This window comes from Callithrix jacchus, chromosome 1 (genome assembly GCF_049354715.1).
Source record: "Callithrix jacchus isolate 240 chromosome 1, calJac240_pri, whole genome shotgun sequence".
In the NCBI taxonomy this organism is placed as follows: Eukaryota; Metazoa; Chordata; class Mammalia; order Primates; family Cebidae; genus Callithrix; species Callithrix jacchus.
In genome coordinates, this window is record NC_133502.1 from 150730368 (window position 1) to 150738235 (window position 7868).

At 37.4% G+C, this 7868-nt stretch overlaps 1 long non-coding RNA gene across 1 annotated transcript; it reads left to right on the plus strand.

Moving 5' to 3' along the window:
- Window positions 1-6203: 6203 nt before the first annotated feature.
- On the plus strand, window positions 6204-7129 carry LOC144578870 (uncharacterized). The gene is made up of 3 exons (XR_013525327.1): window positions 6204-6302; window positions 6553-6642; window positions 7015-7129. It is a non-coding gene; the product is annotated as an uncharacterized LOC144578870 (long non-coding RNA).
- The last annotated feature ends 739 nt before the right edge of the window (window positions 7130-7868 follow it).

Below are 7868 nucleotides of genomic sequence, written 5' to 3' on the forward strand. Positions count from 1 at the left end.
GGCCTGGAGTGGACCTCAGCAGTCGTACAGTAGAAGGGCTAGACTGGTAGAAGGAAAATCAAGTAACAGAAATACTTCATCATCAACAATCTGGGCGTCCACTCAGAGACCCAATCAAAAAGTCAGCAACTACACAGACGACAGGTGGATAAATCCACAAAGATGGGAAGAAACCAGCGCAAAGAGGAAAAAACACCTGAAACCAGAACACCTCGCCTCCTAGAAAGGACTAAAACTCCTCACCAGCAAGGAAACAAAGCTGGATGGAGAATGACTGTGATGAATTGACGGAATTAGACTTCAGAAGGTGGATAATGAGAAACTTTTGTGAGCTAAAAGAACATGTTTTAAATCAATGCAAAGAAACTAAGAACCTTGAAAAAAGGTTTGGAAAAAGACTCAAGGAAATGATAACAAGAATGGATAACTTAGAGAGAAATATGAATGAATTAAAGGAGCTGAAAAACACAATACAAGAACTTCACGAAGCATGCACAAGTTTCAACAGCTGAATTGACCAAGCAGAAGAAAGAATATCAGAAGTCGAAGATCAACTCAATGAAATAAAATGAGAAACTGAGATCAGAGAAAAAAGCGCAAAAAGGAATGAACAAAGTCTCCAAGAAATGTGGGACTATGTGAAGAGACCTAACCTACGTTTGATAGGTATACCAGAATGTGATGAAGAGAATGAATCCAAGCTGGAAAATACTCTTCAGGACATTATCCAGAAAAATTTGCCCCACCTAGCAAGACAGGCCAACACTCAAATGCAGGAAATACAGAGAACACCACGAAGATATTCCGCAAGAAGAGCAACCCCAAGGCACATAATCGTCAGATTCAGCAAGGTTGAAATAAAGTAGAAAGTACAAAGGGCAGCCAGAGAGAAAGGTCGGGTCACCCACAAAGGGAAGCCCATCAGACTCACAGCAGATCTCTCGGCAGAAACACTACAAGCAAGAAGAGAGTGGGGGCCAATATTCAACATCCTTAAAGAAAAGAACTTTCAACCCAGAATTTCATATCCAGCCAAACTGAGCTTCAGAAGTGAAGGAAAAATTAAATCCTTTGTGAACAAGCAAGTACTCAGAGATTTTGTCACCACCAGGCCTGCTTTAAAAGAGCTCCTGAAAGAGGCACTACACATAGAAAGGAACAACCAGTACCAGCCATTCCAAAATCACACTAAATGCTTAAGAGCATCAACATAATGAAGAATCTAAAACAACTAACGGGCAAAACAGCCAGCTAGCATCAAAATGGCAGTATCAAATTCACACGTAACAATATTAACCCTAAATGTAAATGGACTAAATGCACCAATCAAAAGACACAGACTGGCCAACTGGATAAAAATCCAAAACCCATCAGTGTGCTGTATCCAGGAAACCCATCTCACATGCAAGGATACACAAAGGCTCAAAATAAAAAGATGAAGGAAGATTTACCAAGCAAATGGAGAGCAAAAAAAAGCAGGAGTTGCAATTCTCATTTCTGATAAAATAGACTTTAAAGCAACAAAGATCAAAAGAGACAAAGAAGGCCATTACATAATGGTAAAAGGATCGATACAACAAGAAGAGCGAATGATGCTAAACATATATGGACCCAATACAGGAGCACCCAGTTACATAAGGCAAGTTCTTAATGATTTACAAAGAGACTTAGACTCCCACACAATAATAGTGGGAGACATTAACACTCCACCATCAATATTAGACAGATCAACCAGACAGAAAATCAGCAAGAATATCCAGGGCTTGAACTCAGACCTGGAGAAAGCAAACCTGATAGACATTTACAGAACTCTCCACCCCAAATCCACAGAATATACATTTTTTCTCAGCACCACATCACACCTACTCTAAAATTGACCACATAATTGGAAGTAAAGCACTCCTCAGCAAATGCAAAACAACGGAAATCATTACAAACAGTCTCTCAGACCATAGTGCAATCAAGTTAGAAGTCAGAATTCAGAAACCAACCCAAAACCGCACAGCTTCATGGAAACTGCACAACTGGCTCTTGAATGTTGACTGGATAAACAATGAAATGAAGGCAGAAATAAAGAAGTTCTTCGAAACCAATGAGAGCAAAGACACAACATGCCAGAATGTCTGGGACACATTTAAAGCAGTCTCTAGAGGAAAATATATACCAATAAGTGCTCATATGAAGAGAATGGAGAGATCCAAAATTGACACCCTATCGTCAAAATTGAAAGAGCTAGAGGAGCAAGATAAAAAAAAAAAAAACACAAAACCTAGCAGAAGACAAGAAATAACTAAGATCAGAGCTGAACTGAAGGAGATAGAGACACGACAAACCCTTCAAAAAAATCAATAAATCCAAGAGCTGGTTTTTTGAAAAGATCAACAAAATAGTCAGACCACTAGCCAGATTGATTAAAAAGAAAAGAGAGAACAACCAAATAGATGCAATAAAAAATGATAAAGGGGAAATCACCACAGATTCCACAGAAATTCAAACCATCATCAGAGAATATTACAAACAACTCTATGCACATAAACTAGTAAACCTGGAAGAAATGGATAAATTCCTGGACTCCTGTGTCCTCCCAAGCCTAAACCAGGAGGAAGCTGAAACTATGAATAGACCAATAACAAGGTTAGAAGTCGAGGCAGCAATTAAGAGCCTACAACACAAAAAAAAGCCCAGGTCCAGATGGGTTCACAGCCGAATTCTACCAGACACACAAAGAGGAGCTCATACCATTCCTTCTGAAACTATTCCAAATAATCCAAAAAGAGGGAATCCTTCCCAAATCATTTTATGAGACCAATATCATCCTGATACCAAAACCAGGCAGAGACCCAACAAGAAAAGAAAACTTCAGGCCAATATCCATGATAAACATAGATGCAAAAATCTTCAATAAAATATTGGCAAGCCAATTGCAACAGCAAATCAAAAACTTATCCATCATGATCAAGTAGGATTTATCTCGGGGATGCAAGGCTGGTTCAACATACGCAAGTCTATAAACGTAATTCACCACACAAACAGAACCAAAACAAAAACCACATGATTATCTCAATTGATGCAGAGAAGGCATTCAACAAAATTCAACAGCCCTTTATGCTAAAAGCCCTCAATAAACTCGGTATCAATGGAACGTATCTCAAAGTAATAAAAGCTATTTATGACAAACCAACAGCCAATATCATACTGAATGGGCAAAAACTGGAAGCATTCCCTTTGAAATCCGGCACTAGACAAGGATGCCCTCTTTCACCACTCCTATTCAATATAGTACTGGAAGTTCTAGCCAGAGCAATCAGGCAAGAAAAAGATAAAGGGTATTCAAATAGGAAAGGAGGAAGCCAAATTGTCTCTATTTGCAGACGACATGATAGTGTACCTAGAATACCCCATCGCCTCAGCCCAAAAACTCCTGAAACTGATAAGCAACTTCAGCAAAGTCTCAGGATATAAAATCAATGTGCAAAAATCACAAGCATTCGTCTACACCAATAACAGACTTAAAGAGAGCCAAATCAAGAATGAACTGCTATTCACAATTGCTACAAAAAGTATAAAATACCTAGGAATACAACTCACAAGGAACGTAAGGGACCTCTTCAAGGAAAACTACAAACCACTGCTCAACGAAATAAGAGAGGACACAAACAGATGGAGAAACATTCCATGTTCATGGTTAGGAAGAATTAATATCGTGAAAATGGCTATACTGCCCAAAGTAATTTACAGAATCAACGCTATCCCCATCAAGCTACCATTGACTTTATTCACAGAACTGGAAAAAACCACCATGAACTTCATATGGAACCAAAAGAGAGCCCGCATAGTCACGTCAATTCTAAGCAAAAAGAACACAGCGCGGGGCATCACACTACCGGATTTCAAACTATACTACAAGGCTACAGTAATCAAAACAGCATGGTACTGGTACCAAAACAGAGATATAGACCAATGGAACAAAACAGAGGCATCGGAGGCAACACAACATATCTACAAGCATACAATCTTTGATAAACCTGACAAAAACAAGCAATGGGGAAAGGATTCCCTGTTTAACAAATGGTGTTGGGAAAACTGGCTAGCCATGTGCAGAAAGCAGAAACTGGACCCCTTCCTGACATCTTACACTAAAATTAACTCCAGATGGATTAAAGACTTAAACATAAGACCTGGCACCATATAAACCCTAGAAGGAAATCTAGGCAAAACCATCCAGGACATAAGAGTAGGCAAGGACTTCATGAACAAAACACCAAAAGCATTGGCAACAAAAGCCAAAATAGACAAATAGGACCTAATCAAATTCTACAGCTTCTGCACGGCAAAAGAAATAGTCACTAGAGTGAATCGGCAACCAACAGAATGGGAAAAAATTTTTGCAATTTACCCATCTGACAAAGGGCTGATATCCAGAATTTACAAAGAACTCAAACAGATGTACAGGAAAAAACAAACAAGCCCATTCAAAATTGGGGAAAGGATATGAACAGACACTTTACAAAAGAAGACATATATGAGGCCAATAATCATATGAAAAAATGCTCATCATCACTGGTCATCAGAGAGATGCAAATCAAAACCACATTGAGATACCATCTCATGGCAGTTAGAACGGCGATCATTAAAAATCTGGAGACAACAGATGCTGGAGAGGATGTGGAGAAAAAGGAACCCTTTTACACTGTTGGTGGGAGTGTAAATTAGTTCAACCATTGTGGAAGACAGTGTGTTGATTCCAGGAAGACCTGGAATCAACCCAAATGCCCCTTGATGATAGACTGGATTGGGAAAATGTGGCACATATACACCATGGAATATTATGCAGCAATCAGAAATGATGAGTTTGTGTCATTTGTAGGGACATGGATGAATCTGGAGAACATCATTCTCAGCAAACTGACACAAGAACAGAAAATGAAATACCGCATATTCTCACTCATAGGCGGGTGATGAAAAATGAGAACACATGGACACAGGGAGGGGAGTACTAAACACTGGGGTCTATTGGGGGGAAAAGGGGAGGGCCAGCAGAGGGGGGGAGCAGGGGGGAATAGCCTGGGGAGAAATGCCAAATGTGTGTGAAGGGGAGAAAGGAAGCAAAACACACTGCCATGTGTGTACCTATGCAACTGTCTTGCATGTTCTGCACACGTACCCCAAAACCTAAAATGCAATAAAAAATTTAAAAAAAAGCACTCAGTAAACTCGGTATTGATGGAACGTATCTCAAAATAATAAAAGCTGTTTACGACAAACCAACGGCCAATATCATACTGAATGGGCACAAACTGGAAGCATTTCCTTTGAAATCTGGCACTAGACAAGGATGCCCTCTCTCACCACTTCTATTCAATATAGTACTGGAAGTTCTAGCCAGAGCAATCAGGCAAGAGAAGGAAATAAAGGGTATTCAAATAGGAAAGGAGAAAGCCAAATTGTCTCTATTTGCAGACGACATGATTGTACATCTAAGTCTCTTTAATAGGTATAGATGCTAACATTGCAAGGGCTAAAACAATCATCAAATGTGTGGCCTACCTCCATGAGAAAAAAGAGTGAGTAGCCATGTCTATTCATCTATGTATTTTATATATCCGATACTAACTTATTTATCTTTTTTATAATAAGCCAAGATAAAAGCAGCTTTGAAATTAGGCCAAGTTCTCCTATTTACGAATCTGAAAATGCTTGACCACTTGGAGTTGTTTAGTCAGTTTTATTTCAAGTCTGAAATCAGTCGTGTTTACAGTTCTGACCACAGAGTATCTTTTAGAGTAAATAACTATTCAGGTGAGATTGATTATGAATTAGAACCCTAGTATTTGTATGTCTGCTGTAGTGAATGACAGGAGCAAAGGATAAGTGAAACACATCTTTTATCACTATGTTCAAAAGCAGGAAAACTGTCAAAAATAAATGAAAACAAATTCTTCTTTCAATTTTGCTTGGAGGAAATTGGACAATGAATATTTATTAACGATAAAAATTGAGCTGTTTGCCCAGATCCAAGATAAATATTGGTTCTTCACTCTTAAGTAAAAAGTATTAATACTGTTTTAACCTTTCTGAATGAAAACATCAGAATAAAAATGCCTGTCTGGATTCTGGAAACAGCAGTATAATCAGTGCTTGTTGTGATCTCTTTTATGTTTAAATGGCGTAAACTAAACATTTTCCATTTATGTCCCTTACAGAAGTTTAGAATGTTACTGTCTAGAATACCGATTTCTAACAAGTTAGAAACATAAACCTGACGATGCCACTGAATGCTCACAGTCCTAATGTGTGCTCAGGTATCTATTCTGTTAATAATCTTAATTAAATTCATACAAAGGAAAGAAGAATAGCTAAAATTCAACACTTACCTTCCTGACTCAAAAATAATTTAAAATTTCTCAAATTGGATCCCACTATTGGAAAATACAAGTATGTGTAAGAAAAAATTGAGATTTTTGTGTTAAGCAGTAATTCATCTGCTTACTATTGCTAAAAAGTCACAGCTGTGTAAAATCTTAACATTTTCACTATTTTTTTCCTCCAAAGGAGGCTAGTGATGCTGAGTGTTTGCCCTGAAAATTCAAGAACATGAACATTTTACTGCACTTGGATCCAAGTGGCAGATCTGGAAATAAGGTAAGTAAGAAGCAAAGGGCAGGGGAGATGTTTTCATTTCCACCTTGCTCTTACTGCATTTTCACCACCTTCCTATCCTTCCTGCTATTCTCAGTTCATGACACTTAGTCCCATCCTTTTGATAGGTTTCGTTTGCTTTTGTTGTTACTGTTATTATTTATAATAATCATTTGAAACTATTAAAACGGAATTCATTGTATGTGTCAGTTATAAACAGGCACTCATTGATTCAATAGCTCATTAGCCTTACTCTTACCATGTATCAGGCAGAGTGCTTGGTAAATGAACACTTTACTGAAGAAAATAGACCCTTTCTTGACTGCATTTGTTCATGAATTATATCAATAATGTTCTTGTTTCATTTTTTGAAAGATTTTTATTTTTAAGAGCTATGGAAAGAAAGGAAAAGATTCATTCATTTCATGCATCCATCTGCAGAAGCAATAAATAGAATTATTCTAAACCTTGCTCTGCTAAATAACAGGTAATATAAACCTTTGGCAAATTACAAACTCTCTTGGTCTCACTTTTCTCATTGTAAAACTGGTATAAAATTAGTAGTAAGTTTAGTCACCTTGAATTGTAGTGACACACACACACAGACATGGAAAAAAATAATAGTGACATCAAGGCTTTTCTATAAGGATTGAATAAGTCAATGCATGTAAAATACCTAGATTTGTTTCTGGTATATAGAAAGTACTAATATTTTAGCTAATATTATTCACCCATTAACATGTTCTTAATAGATCTGCTATATGTTCATATTTTATGTTAAAAGGCTAATAGTATTTTTTCTATCCTATTAATTACATGACTTAATTAGCTAATTAGACAGTTTGCTTAGTTCTTTACATATATTAGTTTACTTCATCCATAATAGAGTGGGAGGCAGTGTTATCTTCATTAAGAAGTGAACTGAGACAAGGGAAGGTTAATCAGCGAATAAATATTCCAACCAGGGTTTTGTGATTTTTAAATCCAGATTAAGATAAGGCTATGCCCCCACTGAATCTTAGTCAAAGCTTAGAAAACAAAATCCTAAAAGAGTCAGTCTTCTGCAGAGTAAAATATAAAAGTAAACAATTGTACAGTATGATAACTATAGTAAGAGTATATTCACAAGATGTTTTGGGAGCACAGAACACAGAGGGATTAAACTGTTTTCACTGGGGCCTGGATGACCCTTAGGTTCAGAGATTATATATCAACAGAGTACACAAAAT